At 50.1% G+C, this 16,764-nt stretch overlaps 1 long non-coding RNA gene across 1 annotated transcript; it reads left to right on the forward strand.

The window, feature by feature from the left end:
* Positions 1-1,217: 1,217 nt before the first annotated feature.
* LOC123389488 lies at positions 1,218-15,479 on the forward strand. The gene is made up of 2 exons (XR_006604077.1): positions 1,218-1,329; positions 15,181-15,479. It is a non-coding gene; the product is annotated as an uncharacterized LOC123389488 (long non-coding RNA).
* The last annotated feature ends 1,285 nt before the right edge of the window (positions 15,480-16,764 follow it).

Consider the following 16,764-nt stretch of genomic DNA (forward strand, 5'->3'; position numbering starts at 1 on the left):
GTCTCAGTCTCCCCATCTGTGAAGTGGGTACATTTTTCCCCTGGCAGTAAAATGTTATGATTTATGACTTCTCTGTCCCTGGGGGCACAGGGGCTTCTCTTGGTGCTGGCTGGTAAATATCGGTCTTGGTCTCAGAGGGTTCGGAAGTCACCCCACTTCCCCCTCATTGTTAATGGTGACCACTGCTGCCAGAGTAAGCGCTGGGAGTAAGTCCCAGAGGGCAAGCCCTGGAGGGCGGCCTCTGGATCCTCTTCTTACCTTGTGGGGCAGCAAGAAGAGGTTCAGAACCACTCTGGATTATTAGGAGCAGTTGAGGCTGTCCTGTGTCCAGAGACGTCTTGCTTGGTGGGTGTTTAGTCCAGGCCCTTGTCTTCAGGACGATGGGCCAGATGACCTAATAAAGTCCCTAATAAAACTGCCTGGGCAGATCACCAGCCTCCTGCTTTAAAGTCTTATTGAAAAAAGAATGTCTATGCAGTCCCTGGGTAACACATTACAGAGTTTCACGACCCTCCTCGCCAGGAAGCTGTTCTTAATGTTTAACCTTAATCCCTCCTGCTGTAATTTAAGGCCCGTTCCTCTTGTTGAGTGCAAATGGAGAACAGCTGCTCACACTCATCGTCTGACATCAGCTATTTCTCAAGATGACCCTGTGAGACAGGCCAGGGTCATTACACCCAATTTGGTGCTTGGCAAATATGTATTTATTCCTGCGTGCTCGGGCTGCAGCCTGGTTTGTTGGGTATGGGGAGGGGCAGCGAGTCTCCCCAGGTGTCTCCCGATGCCTGGGTCACCCGCGGCCCCCTGGAAGGCCCCACCGACTTTGTCAACGTTCCTCTAGGGTGCTCAGCGGCAGAGGCTGCTTCCTGGATGGGAACGGTTTTGTGGAGGGGGCTGACACTTGAAGTCTGAGAGGCATCCTGATGACACTCTCTGGCTCCTCCGGAGACTTGGACGTGGCTCTGTTGCAGGGAGCTCACTTTCACCGGCAAAGCTGAGGGTGTCCCTTGACGGTATATGGATTCCCTGTCCCACTGAGGGGCCAAGTCCAGGGCAAGGGGAAGGGCCAAGGGGTTTCTGAGACCACGCGCAGGTTGTCCTGGCCTCGTGTCCTTTCTGAAGGGAGGCTGGGGTGAAACACAATCCAGCTGCTCACCAACCCCATCATCACTAAGAACAACAGTATCGACAACAAGAACGGGAACAACAAAGCCCACAGGGCCTGCTGGGCCAAACTTGTCTTTCTCAGTTCAAATCTTATCTGGTTCGTTCTCTCTCCCTGGCCTATTTATGTCTGGAGGAGCACAGGTAACGCGTGTGGAAGGACAGGTGAGCAAGTGTGAGGGAATTTTGGAGGCCCAGGCCAGCGCCTCCCCACTTCCTGGTTGAGACTTGGACAGGCTCTTCACAGCGTTGGTTGTGGCTGTAGAGGCCCTGGACCCTACAGGGGCTACACCCTTCTCCCCAGAATGGGGGTCTCTGTTTGGTGACAGGACTTTGAGGCCCCACCTGTCCCTGGGCACCCCCTCCTGGGCTCTGCTTCTCTGGGAGGCTGCATTCCCATCGAGCTGGGCCTGATGTTTATCAGAGGCCTGGATCAAAGCTGCCCAGGTCATAAATCTTGCTCTGTGGCTGACAGGCCCCAGGGCAGCTGAAGAGGGTTGACAGCCTTTGGGCCTCAAAGGAAAAAATTTGCTTTACCCCACCCACCCCCATCTCTGCCAAGAAGCTGTCCTCTCAGGAGCCACTGCTGGGCCATTCCATTCCTGGGAGCTGCTTCTGGAAGCCAAGAAGAGCTTGTCTGTGGTGGGGGCGAGAGGGTAGAGCTGTGGAAAGGGAGCAAGGGGGAGGGGGACAGAAGCAGCCCCTGCTTGTCTGAGTGTGTGAGTGTGTGTGAGTGTCAGTGTGTATGTGTGTGAGGACGGCTGTGCGCTATCACCCGTGTGTGGTTGTGAAATGCCTTATGGGTTCCTTCGTGAGGGGAAGTTCGGAGTTGGGGGAGACAGACTCAAGGCCAAAAGCACCCTAAGAACTTTGGGACCCAAACCTCTCATGTTAAAGAAGAAGAAACTGAGGCTCAGAAGATCATATGAGGGGCTTGCTCAGCGCTCACGGAGGCAGTGTCTGTGGGTTTCCAGAGATTCCTCAGGGACTGTGTGACTAAGGAAATGCAAGGCTGGTGCAGAAGTTGAAGGACGCTGGAGGGTCTCAGGCAGAGCTGGATTGGAGTTGGGGGGCTGGGGTGCCGGCAAGGGTGTCCCAGCCTGGACAGACTTTCCTGGTGATGGCGGGCTCTAGGAGCTTCTTGTACTGATACGTGGGAAGCTCTGAAGCGCCTCGCTTTGCCTCTGGCCACAGAGAGACTTTGGCATTAATTATTTTAGCTCTTCAGGAAAGAGCAGAAGAACCACTTAGACAGACTGTCACCATTCCTTCTCCTCTCGAGAGCTTCCCGAGGAGTCAGAAGTGCTAGTGAAGGAAGGGGTCATAGAAATAACTTAGCTTAAGACTTCCATTTGTTCATGTGGAAAATGAGGAAGGAAAGGACCAAGAGTGGAAGGGGAAACCATGGGTGCAGGGCGGCCCTGGTCTGGTGTGCAGCTCCCAGGAACTCAAGCCCCAGCTGCCTCACAAAACAAACACACGGCAAGCGTTGGTGTAGGTGTCGATCAACTACATCTGCGCTTATGTAAAGCACATCAACATATAGGGCACAATTTCAGGAAAATGTCCTGCAGATAAAAGTAGCTTTAAATCCCCTATAAAATGTTCAATGCTCAGGGCTTAACTCCTAGCAGCTCAGCAGATCCTCAAAGGTGGCAGCCCCACAGTGACAATCCAGGAGCTACACGTGGGAAGAGGATGTGGAGAAGCAAGAAGCACGTAGACTGGGATTTGGAGTCACGAAGACTTGGGGGCCGGGCCATGCTGGGCTGTTGTAACTGTTGACCTTGGCCAATTGAGCATCTTGTTTGTAGTTAATCTCATAGGGAGTTGGAAATGATGTCGGTTCCTACAGTGGTGCTGGGCTTACAGTACGTGCTCAGTAAATGTCCACCTTTATTTTTTAATTAAATGAATGAATGAATGAATGTTTATTAGAGAGGGACAGAGAGGGTGGAGGGCGCAGAAGGAGAAGGAGAGAGGTTTTTTTTAGATGGGAGAAAATAAAATTTAATTATAAATGCACAGGGAATTAGTATAAACATGAGAGATTCCAAAGACAGCCAGGCGAAATGGAGTATATATGTTATTCTGGACTGAGGAAAAGAAGGTAGGTGTCTGGGGCTTTAAAGGGAAGGAAGGAAATTCATAAGAAAAACTTCAGAAAGAATAAATGCTTAGCAAGCAAATGTTGGCTGGGGCCACACAAACAAACTTTGACCCAACAGGCCTTGCTAGCTTCGAGGGAGAGACAATCTTAAGCAGGCTCCATGCCCAGAATAGAGCCGGATGCAGGGCTCGATCTCATAACCCTGAGATCAGGACCTGAGCTGAAACCAAGAGTCACACGCTCCACAGACTGAGCCAACCAGTCCACATTTAGAGACACCTTGGGGTCTCAATCTAAGTCACATTGAAGCGGACTTCATTCTGGGATTTTCTCCCCTTGCATAAGATATGGACATGCGGGGTCTATTGAAATCTAGGGACAAGTCACCTGCGAGGTGAAGGGGACATGAGAAGGCTGGGTTCAATCAATTCAGAAGATTGATCTCAGTTTCAGATGTTGCCAGTGGATTGGTGGCTTTTAGGGTCTTTGTTCCAAACTCGGGGGCTCATCCCTATGTTGAGTTTTAGGGCTCTGTTATGCATTGGATTGTATCCCCCCCGCCTTCCCTGCCGAATTCATCTGTCCAAGTCCTAACCCCTAGTACCTCAGCAGACTGTATTTGGAGATAGTATCTTTAAAGAGGGAATTAACTGAAAATGTGGTCATGAAGGTGGGCCCTAATCCAGTTTGATTTGTGTCCTTGTAAGAAGAGAAAAATTGGGCCCAGACAGGTCCCCAGGACAGATCATGTGAAGGCGTGGGGAGAAGACGGCCATCTCTAAGCCAAGCCCAGAGTCTCAGAGGAAACAGCCCTGCTGGCACTTTGCTCCTGGACTTCTAGGCTCCAGAACTGTGAGACATCTGAGTTGTTCAAGCCACTCCGCCTGTGGTACCTGGTTCTGGCAGCCATGGCTGACTAACTCGGGTTTCGCCATCTTCCTCCTGAGACCTGGAGTGGCAGCAATGGCTGCCCTTCCAAGGCTCCCCGGTTCCTCTCTGGCAGAGGGGAAGGGCTTATGGACCAGTGCTTCTCCCACCTGTGTGTGTCTGAGACACCCTTCTAGGGGAACCTGTTAAAGATGCCGAGTCCATGCCCAGACCCCCTCCCCCCACAGAGTCTTATCTAGTTATGTCTGGGGAAGCCCTCGGGGGCCATTCCTCTCTCTGGTGACTCTGATGACAGGGTCCAGCCTGTGAGGGGCACTGCCTTAGCCCTCAGGCTCACCCAGGTCTTCCTTCTTGGGGGTTGGTCCTGCCAGGAAGCTGGTGGATGTCACTCCTCAGTTACCCAAAAGGCTAGATTGTAGGTGGTATTGGAAGCTCCCGGATCTGCCTGGACATGAGCCCTCTCCCTGTGCACCTCCCCTGCCTCCTCTCCCTCACCAGCCTGCCAGTCCTGCTGGCAGCTGGAGGCCTGGCAGCCTGTCTGCCTTTCAGACCTGTGGTGGAGTGAGTGGAGACAGGCCTGGCCCCCAGGCGACGGTGGAGCAGGAGTGAGTGGGGTGCTTCATGGGCTCCCTATGGGGCTGGGCGTGGGGAAGTTAGGAACTGCCCGGCTTCTTGCTCTGTCAGCTTCCAGCATGACATATGCACAAAGGTACCTTTTATAGGTGGGAAATTATAGGTGCTGCCACTTCAAAGGCCTTGGCAACCGGAGCTCCTCTTTGATAGATGACAGTATTATTAATGGTGATTTATTGCTGGGGCCATTTTGACAACAGAAATAACCAGTTTCCCCACCTTCTCGGCCCCCTCCCCCCACACCTTGTTGTTTTGTGTGTGTGTTGGGGTGGTGTGTGTGCCGTGGGGGTTACCTCCCTGCACAAGGAGGCTGGGGCATCTGTTTAACGCACACAGTGAGGTATCTGGCTTATTAACTTGTCATCATGTGTCATAAAGTTTAGTGAAATGCTGGCAGATTGTAATCCTAAACAGGGCAATTACCCTATTATTAAAGCGGCTTTCTTTCTTTCTCTCTCTTGAGTTTTCTTTCTCTCTTTCTCCCCCCCGCCACCCCCCTTCCTGGTTGGGTTTGTTCTTAACCTCTGTCTTACTTGCTTGATTAGTCACGGGCAGGAGCCTCCTGCTTTGCAATTATCCCCGAGTAAACCTGGCCTCGGCTGGGCAGAGCTCACCGGGGAGCACGCCGCAGGAGAGGGAAGCACCTTGCTGTCGGATGCCACCAGCTAGCCCAGGTCATGGGAATGTGAGCTGAGCCAGCCCCAGGCAGCAAGAAGCAGGAGGTGGTGGGTTGGTTTCTGGCTCCCCAGCCCTGGGTGGCTTGAGGGAAGAGGAGACAGAACTTGCCGGAGCACCGGAGTTCCTCTGTCTTGACAGCTTCCCTGGGTCTCTCTCCAGAATTTATTGCCCTTTGCCTTTTATGAGCTCCCTTTCGGATCTGGAACTAGAGGTGGAGCACAGAAAAGGCAGGAAGCAGTGGGATGGCGTTGGAGTGGGAGGCAGGCTGCGTGGAAGGAGAGGAATCACGTGGTCTGAGTCCTGGCTGCCCCTTCCATGCCAGAGACTGGGTTTCTCAATCTATAAAATGGGGTGATGAATCTTGCCCTGTGCACCTCACGCAGTTCTAGAGAGAATCAAACTAGACAGCGGGCAGGAAAGAAGACGGTTGGTGGTAAATCGCTCTGCAGATCTGAGGGGTAATCATTACTTCATTTGCACCATGGCGGGCTCTCATTTCCTGGCTGATGGAGCCTCAACTCCTGTTATTCCAAAGGGTTGTAAGTACATCAAGATTCAGTCTCCTAGTTCTCATTGTGTTTCTCAAGGTCATGATGACCTTGGTTTCTGGCTGTACCTGGAAGGCATTGTTTGACTTGTGGTTTGGACAATGGGAATTTTTAGGCCTGATCATGACAAATAGTTGTTATATGTCTCCAGCTGCGTTAAGGATGTGAATGGAGTAGGCTGGAGGCAAAACTGAAATAATCGAATAGCAGTTTGCCAAACCTTGACAGGACTTTAGAGATAGGCCTGTTCAATTAACCCATTTTATAGATTTGTAAATTGAGGCTTTGAGAGGTAGATCAATATTCCTAAAGTCACCGGGTGAACTATAGGCAGAGCTGGGACTAGAATTCTTAGTTCTGACTCTGGTCCAGTGTTTTCTCCACTGGGAGAAGCACCTCAAAGCTTTGAGTCTGGCTGCTCTTTCTCTTCCTTTGTAAGGAGACCTCCACCTCCCTTTGGTGCTCCCCTCATCAGGAAAGGATCTGCTAGCAGTCATTTACACGCTAGTGTGAATTGGAGCCAATATTTAGTTCTCTTGGATGTATTTGCTTTTGTAGCCTCATCCCTGGTCATATAGAGCTGGGCTTTTCATCTGTCAATGAAGAGAAGAGAGGCAATGGCTTTTTGAGGCAAGGACTCATGATTCTAATCCCTTGCAATCACACCAGTTGCCTACTCTGTAGGGCAGCAAGGGCCGGGCCCTGCTTCCTGAATTGCACTGCTCTGGACCAAGATCTCTGTGTTCATATTTCAGAGCGTGTTTTTCAGGACCTGTCAGGGAGGAAGGTTGCAGAGATGAATGGGGTCAGGCAGGTTTAAAAATGGAAAACCAGCAGACACAGTTAAAAATGGGAAGAAGCCAGACAGGGTGAAGTTAGTCCCTATACACAACACCTGCCCCTTCCGTTTGTTTCCTGCCTTCTTTTCCAGGTTGGAGAGCCGTGGCAGGCAGCCTGGGGTTAAGAACTCAACATTCCGAGTTTCTGGTACAGGGAGAGTTTGTGTGCCCAGTTGTGTGGGAAAGAGTCCCCACCGAACCCCGCAAAGCTCAAGTTTAGAATCAGCGCCACAGGAAAGGGAGAGGGAGAAACTTACTCTGTGGCAAATATGCTGGGCCTCCCTGCTTTTGCCCACGAGGTGAACAACAGTGCTCTCTCTGGAGGTCACCTTGAACCTCTGGTAGAGTGTGATGCGATTTAACGCTGGTAAATGATGGATGGAACCTTCGCTGCTCGGGCAAAGGGGGCAGAGGGGATCTGGAGATGAGCCCAGGTGCGGAGCTCCAGGAGAGAGAATGAGAGCGAAGGAAAGCGGAGACAAGGAGGGGCCTGAGGGGAACTAGGATGTCTCTGATTTTAGGCACGTAGATGGCAGTGAGACCAATCAGCCACATGTAAATGTCCCACATGTAGGGGTCCTGGAGCCTAGGGATGGGGCCAAGACGGACACGCAGGGCCACAACCTGGTGGACACAGGTGGAACTTGAAGCCATGTGAAGAGAGCTTGTCTCTGTGGGGAGGACAGGGGCAGCCCCCAGCGGGGCAGGTACCCTGGAGCTGGGATGGGGAATGGCATTGCTCTCTTCACTCACTTCCTCACTCAGCGGTCACGGGAGAGCTTCCTGAGGCTGACCAGCTGACCCCTAGGTCCTAGAGCACTGAGAGGAGTGGAGGATGAGGAAGGACCATGGTGGAGATAGATCTCTTCCCCTCCCCGAGTCCATGTTGGGACCCCTGGCTTGGCTGGCTGTGGACCTGCCGCAGACTCACTGGCTCCCACTGCTGGGGGTGGGGGTGGGGCTTTGCCAGAGTAAGACCTGTCTTTGCTCTCTGAATTCAGAGGAAGGAGAAGACCTGTGGTCCCCCTGCCTTTCCTGGCAATTTCAGATGGCCTGAGCTAATCTATGTCATTAACCGATGGTGCGATCCTGGACGGTTCACCTCATCTCATGGAAATCAGGTGACGAATAGGGGTATCACACTTGACCTTTCTGACCTCATTGGATTGCTGGGGCATCAGGGCTAACCAGATAATGGATGGCAGGTGTTTTGTAAACTTTAGGGATACAGGAGCAGGTTAGTTCCCATGCTGATGACTCGTACTCTGTTACCAGGCCTACTTTCTGAGTTCTTGTAGAAGCTCTCTTAGACCCTCCTCTAAGGAAGCTCCAGAGGCAAATGCTCCTGAACCTTGCCTGGAAGGACCGGATTCCCAGGTTACAGGGTAGGGTGGGCTCCTTTTTCCAAGGATCAAGGGGGTGAAGGGACATCCCTTGCTTTTGGAGGGTCTTCCGAAAGCTACACCACTCTCCCCTCCATTGGAGGAGGCTGTGAAGCACCCCCAGGGTCAGCCCCACCTAGCAGGGCCTCAAGGATGTCCCACATGAAAGGCTGCTCTCTGGCTCTGTTGGCTCGAGTTCTGACAGACGGTTCTAGAGCCTGGAGTTAAGTAAGATGGGCAGGGTGAGAGCTTTCCTCCTCTTGCAGGTAACTGCTGTTTCTGAGGTGCTCTGTAATTGTTCAATAAAACTCCTCCCTGCCCATGACAGATTTATGGGTGAAATCCTTCTTCTTTTTTTTTTAAACTTTATTTTATTTTTTCAGTGTTCCAAGATTTATTATTTAAGCATTACACCCAGTGCTCCATGCAATATGTGCCCTCCTTAATACCCACCACCAGGCTCACCCAACCCCCACCTCCCTCCCCTCCAAAACCCTCAGCTTATTTCTCAGTGTCCACAGTCTCTCATGGTTCATCTATCCTGAGAGACTGTGGACACTTGTAATGCTGGACAACACCAGGGTCCCCATTTCACAGGCAAGGAAAGTGAGGAGCCCAAATGACAAGAAACCGAGTCAGGATCCCCTGAACAGAAAGTGGCAGAGCAAGGATCCTGCAGGTGCCCGACTCCTGCAGCCCCACACTCCCCACCCTCGCCCCACTCCTACCCAGCCAGTGTGGCTGTGTCCCGACCCCCCAAGCTTCTAAAGAACTGGTCCTATATCATCTCTTTTTACCTTCTCCAGGTCTTTTCCCTGTTCCCCACCCCGTAAATAATAATAGCTTTCCTAACCCCCAACAAGAACAGGCACTGACTAAATAGTTGCTGAATTGAACTAAATTCAACTTGTCCAGGCCACAATCTTCCTCATCACTACCCTCCTCACACACAGATGCTACATGAGGCGTCTACACAGCTCCAGGTTCAGGAGAAGATCCACCATATGTAAGTTCTGGCAGATCTAGAAGGAGCTTCCAGACAGTACTTCTGGGAAAGGAGCAGGTAGGAGTTGACTGAGCATCTCTGGAAACCTTCTCCAGATTGCCTCTTGTCCCCCACCCGAATCCCACACACACCCACGTTCACTCAGATAAAGTATGCTTAGTTCAGATCAAGGATTTCAGCCATATGATATCCAAGATCTATAAAGAACTCCTCAAATTCAACACTCAAAAAACAGATAATCATGTCAAAAAATGGGCAGAAGACATGAACAGACACTTCTTCAAAGAAGACATACAAATGGCTAACAGACACATGAAAAAATGTTCATCATCATTAGCCATCAGGGAGATTCAAATCAAAACCACATTGAGATACCACCTTACACCACTTAGAATGACCAGAATCAACAAGACAATAAACAACAAGTGTTGGAGAGGATGTGGAGAAAGGGGAACCCTCTTACACTATTGGTGAGAATGCAAGTTGGTACAGCCACTTTGAAAAACAGTGTGTAGATTCCTTAAGAAATAAAAAATAGAGCTACCCTATGACCCTGAAGTTGCACTTCTGGGTATTTGCCCCAAAGATACAGATGTAGTGAAAAGAACCCCAATGTTCATAGCAGCAATGGCCACCGTCATCAAACTGTGGAAAGAGCCAAGATGCCCTTCAATGGATGAATGGATAAAGAAGATGTGGTCCATATATACAATGGAATATTATGCCTCCATCAGAAAAGATGAATACCCAACTTTTGTATCAACATGGGTGTGACTGGAAGAGATTATGCTGAGTGAAATAAGTCAAGCAGAGAGAGTGGATTATCATATGGTTTCTCTTATTTGTGGAGCATAAGGAATAACACGGAGGACATTGGGAGAAGGAGAGGAGAAGGGTGTTGTCCAGATGGGAAGGTGAAATGATTTGGTTTGTGAGGTTGGCACCACATTGGGTCAATCAGTAACTCAGTAGGATAAGATCACCCACCTGGCAAAGAAGATTGGGAGCTGACACCAGTGGGGACCAAGAGCCGAATGACTGTCAACTCTGGGCTCCATGACTGCTGGTTATACTATTCTACAATTCTTAAAAATTTTAAATTAGTTTGATAGGCATTAATTCCTATACATATGGATTAATTCCTTTTCCTATATATAACATATTAATTTATTTAATCCTCAAAACAACAGCTTTTAAGGTAGGTACCATTATTATCCCCACTTCTCAGAACATCTAACATATGACTAAACACCTTTACTAAACACTCCTCCCAATCCCAATGGATAAGAAAAGACCCCTAGACAACAGTGATAATTGGGGTGGGCCATGGTGATTTGGGGAGACCTCACTAAGAATGGGCTGGGAAGGATGGGGAAGGATGATGAAGAATATGGCTTGTACTGTCTCACATCTACAGAATACTATGCAAAGAGTCTCACATACCTCACTCCATCCCCTTACTACAGCGGCATGAGGTAGGTAATCTTACCTTCATTTTCATAGAAGAAAACGAAACAGAAATATTAAGGGCTAAGCAAGCAAATCTCACAAGTCCCAGGCTGGCACTTTACCATGTCAGTGCTCCTGACTGACCTTTTGCCTCGCACTTTTGTCATTACAAAATGGTGGGGTGGGGGACAAGCATGAGTAACTGTGCTTGAGAGAGAACAAGGAGGCAGCGTGGAAACCAGACTGCTGAGCAGAAGTTCATGGGCAGGGAGAGTAGGAGAGAGGCTGAGACAGGATGGGTGGACCCCATAGGGCTTATCTTTAGCTTTAGCTTTCTTGAAAGAGAAGGCCAAGGCCAAAGTAGGGATGCTATGGTATCTTGTCCTTGGGGCAGGGGTTGGTCTCCAAATCAAGGCCCAATAGGGACCCTAGCAGATGTGGGAGTAGAACTTCCATACATTCTTCTCAGATGGGTCTCGAAAGATTTTGGGCTTCTTTTGGGGGACAGAGAAGTGGTCCTCCTTTGTAAAGGGTACAGATGAAGGGACACACTGGGTTAGCATTGACCAGCAGCCTAGTTAGATCTGGCAAACCAACCCAAGGGACAAATAGGTGGCCCAAAATGCAGGTATAGCGATTTCACAGCAAAGTCTTCATTTTTGTAGATATTTATTAAAATCTGCCACATGTCCCTCCTTTCTTTGAAAGAAAAAGAAACATTTATTAAGACTTGGTGATACAACAGTGAGCAATTCAGATCACACTTGAATACATCTTATCAAAAGGGATGTAATGAAGACTGTTGGTGGGAATGCAAGCTGGTGCAGCCACTCTGGAAAATGGTATGGAGGCTCCTCAAAAAGTTAAAAATAGAGCTACCCTGCAATCCAGCAATTGCTCTACTGGGTATTTATCCAAAGAATACAAACAGTGATTCAAAGGGGCACCTGCACCCCAATGTTTATACCAACAATAGCCACAATAACCAAACTATGGAAAGAGCCCAGATGTCCAACAGCAGATGAATGGATAAAGAAGATGTAGTACACACACACACACACACACACACACACACACACACACACACCATGGAATACTACTCAGCCATCAAAAAGAACGAAATCTTGCCATTTGCAACAACATAGATAGAACTAGAGGGCATTATGCTAAGTGAAATAAGTCATCCAGAGAAAGACAAATACCATACAATTTCACTCATATGTGGAATTTAAGAAACAAAACAAATGAACATAGGGGAAGGGAAAGAAAAATAAAAAAAGGTGAAAATAGGGAGGAAAACCGTAAGAATGTCTTAACTCTAGGAGACACACTGAGGGTTGCTGGAGGGGAGGTGGGTGAGGGATGGGGTCACTGGGTGATGGACATTTAGGAGGACACTTGATGGAATGAGCACTGGGTGTTACATGCAACTGATGAATCACCAAATTCTAATCTTGAAGCTAATAATATACTACACATTAACTAAATTGAATTTAAATAAAAATTTTTTAAAAAAGTGCTATGATGAGGAATGGATAGTGGTGTTTGTGCACACTGGCAGAGCCACAGAATCTAGGGTAGGGGGTCAACAAAGGCTGCTCAGAGGAAGCCATATTTAAATTGAGACCCGGCAGAGGGAATGAGAAGGTGTTGGTCAGGCGAGGTAGATGAAAGAATCATCTAAACAGATAGAACCTAGGGTGAGAAGGATCACATTTCAGCAACTGGAAGAAGGCTATCATGGCTGATGATAGAGGTCAAGTGGGAGGGGCACAGTGCCTGGTAGGTACAGGGTAGTTGCTCAGTAATTGTCCGCTGGATGGATTAATGAGATGTGGCTGGAGAAGTAGGTTTCAACTGTGCAAGGCCTTGGAGGCCGTGGTAAGGTTTTCGATTTTGCCTGAAGGGCAACATGAGAAGCCAGTTTATACCCCTGTAGGAGTTCCTCCATCTGTGTTTGGTGGTTCCATTGTGGCAATTGTGGGGCCAGACATTTGGGTTCTCTGGCTTGGAGTCTGGCCAGTTGTGCATGCAAGGACCTTGGATAAAGCCAAGATATGCCAGTTAAGCATGTTGGCAAGAGAGGGTGAAGTGACGGCCACGGGATCGGGGTTGGAAAGAGAAGAACATGAAGACAGAAGGGGCTCACAGGAGAAAATAGAGTCGATGTGATTATGGACTGATGAATTTGTTGGGGTCAAAGATCCAGAGGCTTTGGGAGGGGTCACTGAGAAGGTGGTCAGGAGAACGGGCTGTGAATTTATGACATCAGGGATGTTGCCTTAGAAAGGAATGGCCGAAGAGGAGTGGGCGTAAAGGTCACCACCACAGAGTCAAAGAACTAAAGGGCGGGTTGGAGATTGGGTCATCCAAAGAAGAGATGGATGTCACTGTGGATGATGGCGGCATTTTGGGTGGAGAGACACTGGAACTGGGATGGAGACTTCATGGGATGGAGCACAGGATGTGAATGCCTAAAGGACAGTGGTTGACCAGGACAAGGAGGGGACCATGACACAGGGGCTAGTCATGGTGGGAGATGCCGAGATGCCCAAGGTCCAGTGCTTATGCCCAGGGGGGAACACCATGTACTGAGGGGCAGCCCATCTGCCTCATCTGGGGTCTCCTGAAGAGTCACTGCAGGTACCAGGCAGCCAAGTGGTTCACAGGTTAAACAGCACCTCAACACTCATCATGGCAACGGCAGCTGCCACTCAGTGGAGGCCTGCTCGGTGTCTGTAATGCCTGGCACCGTCTTTCAGTATCCATGAAGGTAAGGGATGGGGGTCTGGGAGTCCTGCTGATCTGGGTTTGAATTCACGCTGTCATTGACAGGCTGTGTGACCTTGGGCAAGTCTTTTCTCCCCTCATCTGTAAAATGGGCAAACACACTCTCACCAGCGTTGTGGGGAGGATTCAGTAAGCCTATTGCTGTCAAGCCCTGGACCTAGACACATGTGCCTAGGTGCTAACAGTTGTTCATATTATATAACTGAAGAATCTGAAGTTTAGAGAGGTTAAGTGATTTGCCCAAGGTCACACATCGAAGAAGTGGCAACTCAATTCAAAGCCAAACTCTGAAAAATGCCTTGAGGATGAAAGTGCCCTGTCATCACGTTCCCCTGGAGGGAGAACCCGTGTTTGCTCCCCAGGGATCTGTGTCCCCCCTCATCACCCAGCTCACGCAGGCAGCATTTACTTTGACACAGAGGCTCTGGCCTGGGAATCACACTACCTCTCACACAGTCTCCAGGGAAACTGAAGCTTAGGGGAGATCACTGGCTTGTCCTAGGTCCCCTGCTAGTGAGTGCTGGTACTGGAGCCTGGGTCTGGGTGATGGTCACTCTACTGCTTTTTCTGTGCTACCTTACCTGGCTTCAGAGGGAACGGGGTGGGATATGGCCCCTGGAATGTTCCAGGGTGCCCCTGAAAGCAAGCACAGGGCACTCCTTTACTCAGGGCTTCTGACTGCTTATTAGTTTTATCTTCCTAGGGTTTAGAGTGGAGCCCCTTAGAGGAGTGGGAAGGGCACACTGGGCCCCCAAAGCCATGGGCTCTGGTGCCAGCTCTGTTCTGTGTGAGTTGTGTGGTCCCTCGCAGGACATGTATCTTGATTTACAGATTTGTAAAATGGGAACCATAATTGCCTTGAGTATCTCATAGGATCACAGTGAGACTCAAATTAGATGATGTAAGGAAACAAGCTTTGAAGATGAAAGCACCCAGTCATCAGGTTCTCAGAAAGATGTACCACGTTTACCTGGAGTGTGAGAATCGGGGTTTGACCCCTGGGGTCTGTCTCTCTTCTCACCATTCCCTGCGCCCAGCTCATGTCAGCAGCCGTGGTAGCTGAGGCCCCTCCTCAGTGCCCTACTGGGCACCACCTGCCCCTCCAACCCCTTGGTCCCCGGCTCTGAAGGTGTGTGTTGAGGGCTCAGCCAGGTGAGGGGGGGACAAAAACTCTGATTCACTGGGCGAGTGGTGAGCTGTCTTTCTCCCTGTGCCCCTTGGCACAGAGAAGGTTTCTGCTGAAGTATGAGAGGAGCCCACATGCTCACTGGGGAGACTAATGGGCTGCTGAACATGGAGATGAGATTGGCTCTCTCAGGATCACCGTTGGGATCTGCTAGGCCTCTGATCTCACCCTGCCTTTTTCTGCCCCAGGCCTCGTGAGCTGAGGGACACAGTTTTGTAAGGCTCTAGAGAGAAACAGAGCCTTTGCCCTGGACCTGGGGGAGCAACGGGAAGTTTTTGCTGGGTCCTTGGGGCCGGGAGCACACAGACTTTCCTGTCCCCCATATAGCTACTCTGTTGTCTTCAGAAGGGTCTGGCCCAGGTTCTCTGCAAGAGGACAGGCATCTCGACCTGTTCAGTGAGTGTGGTATTACTTTCTTTTCTGTTTAGGTTTGTCCTTTCTGGTACCTGCTGTTGGGGCTTTTCTGAAAGCCCCTGCTCTTTCTCTGTCTTCTGTTGTTTAATCCAGGACGAGGAATTGGACACCGAGGACAGCCATGGGAATGGAAGGCAACAGATGGAAGAAGGAAGCTGGACTCATCTGAGCGCCTACTCTGTGCCACTTCCAGGCAAAATGTCAGCAGTTCCAGCAAAATCATCAGGAAGAAACATGGTCTTGAATCTGAAAACTTTCAAGCCGGAAGGGAAGCTAGAAACCACATGGTCTAGTCTTCTCTTACTCAACTTGCCCAGAGTCCCCGAGCTTTGGAATAGTTTTTCTTTCTAGGAAAGCCATTGTCCTATAATAAATCTCCTTTATAGACTAAATTATTTTATGATACACCTGCCTCACTTGGGATGACTGTCTCCATGGACTCGTGGGCCATCAGAGGCTCTGGGCCAGCTTCGTCATTTCACACCAGCCTGTGGGTGACCTGGCTCGGCCCCCATCTTCCCAGCTCCCTCGCGTTGCATGTCCTGTCCCCAGTCCCGAGGACCTGTCGTTGTACTTTTTCTCCCCAGCTGCCTCTTGGGACCTTATCCCTCTCAGCACTCATGGGATTACTAGTATAAGTGGGCATTCAATCCCTGCTGGTGCCAACAGAAGAGGTTTGGGGAAACTTTCCCAGTCAAGGGGGACTCTACCTGGTATTATGGGATGAACTGTGTCCCCCATAAATTCACAGGTTGAAATCCTTACTTTTGGTACCACAGAACATGACTATTTGGAGATAGGATCTTTAATGAGGTCATTAAAATGGGGTCAGTTGAGGGGGGGCTCCAATCCTGTATGACTGGTATCCTTAGAAGAAGAGGAAATTCAATCACAGATGGATGCACAGATAACATGTGAAGACAAGGGGAGAAGATGCCATCTACAAGCCAAGGACAGAGGCCTCCGAAGAAACGGCCTCTTTGATCCTGAAGTCATGGCCTCCGACCCATGAGGCAGTACCTTCCCCTTGTATCAGCCACCCTGCCTATGGTGCGTTGTCATGGCCGCCCCGACCAACAGATACAGCCGGGGTTTTCTGCGGTCATGTGGCTCAGGAGTGACTACAGGCAGGAAGTTCCAAGGTCAGGTAGGGGCTGTGAAGCTCCTGAGAGAGAACGTTTTGGGCAACAGGAGGTCTAATATGGCTCCTCCAGGCCCCGCCACAAGAGCCTGGGCCATCCAGTGTGCCAAAGGGATCTGGTATGAGTTAGGCAGACGTAGTGCCAGGAATCCTGGGCTCTATAGATGCCCGGTCCTTCCCGTTGTGGGATCTCATGCAGACTCTTTCTGTTTTCTGGGTCTCGGTTTCCTCATCTGTGGCATAGAGAGGCTATGCTGACTTACCTCACAGGCTGTGGGGCAGATGGTGTGAGACAATGTGCAGTGCTTTGCCCGGGTTAGTGGTGGTGATGAAGGGGATGGCGCTTTCTCTCCCCTCTGAGGATGTTGCTGCCCATCCCTGGTGTCCCATTGCTGGGGAGGAACAAACCAAGGCTTTCCTGGAAATAGGGGGAATGTCGGTGGGATCTGGGAGAGAGCCTGTGGAGAGGTGAGGTGCCTCCTGTGGGACCATCTCTCCTAAGTGAGGAGAAATCTCTAACCCTGGGGCATCACAGG

This window comes from Mustela putorius, unplaced genomic scaffold, assembly GCF_011764305.1.
Source record: "Mustela putorius furo isolate JIRA1106 unplaced genomic scaffold, ASM1176430v1.1 tig00003976_pilon_pilon_pilon, whole genome shotgun sequence".
Lineage (NCBI taxonomy): Eukaryota > Metazoa > Chordata > Mammalia > Carnivora > Mustelidae > Mustela > Mustela putorius.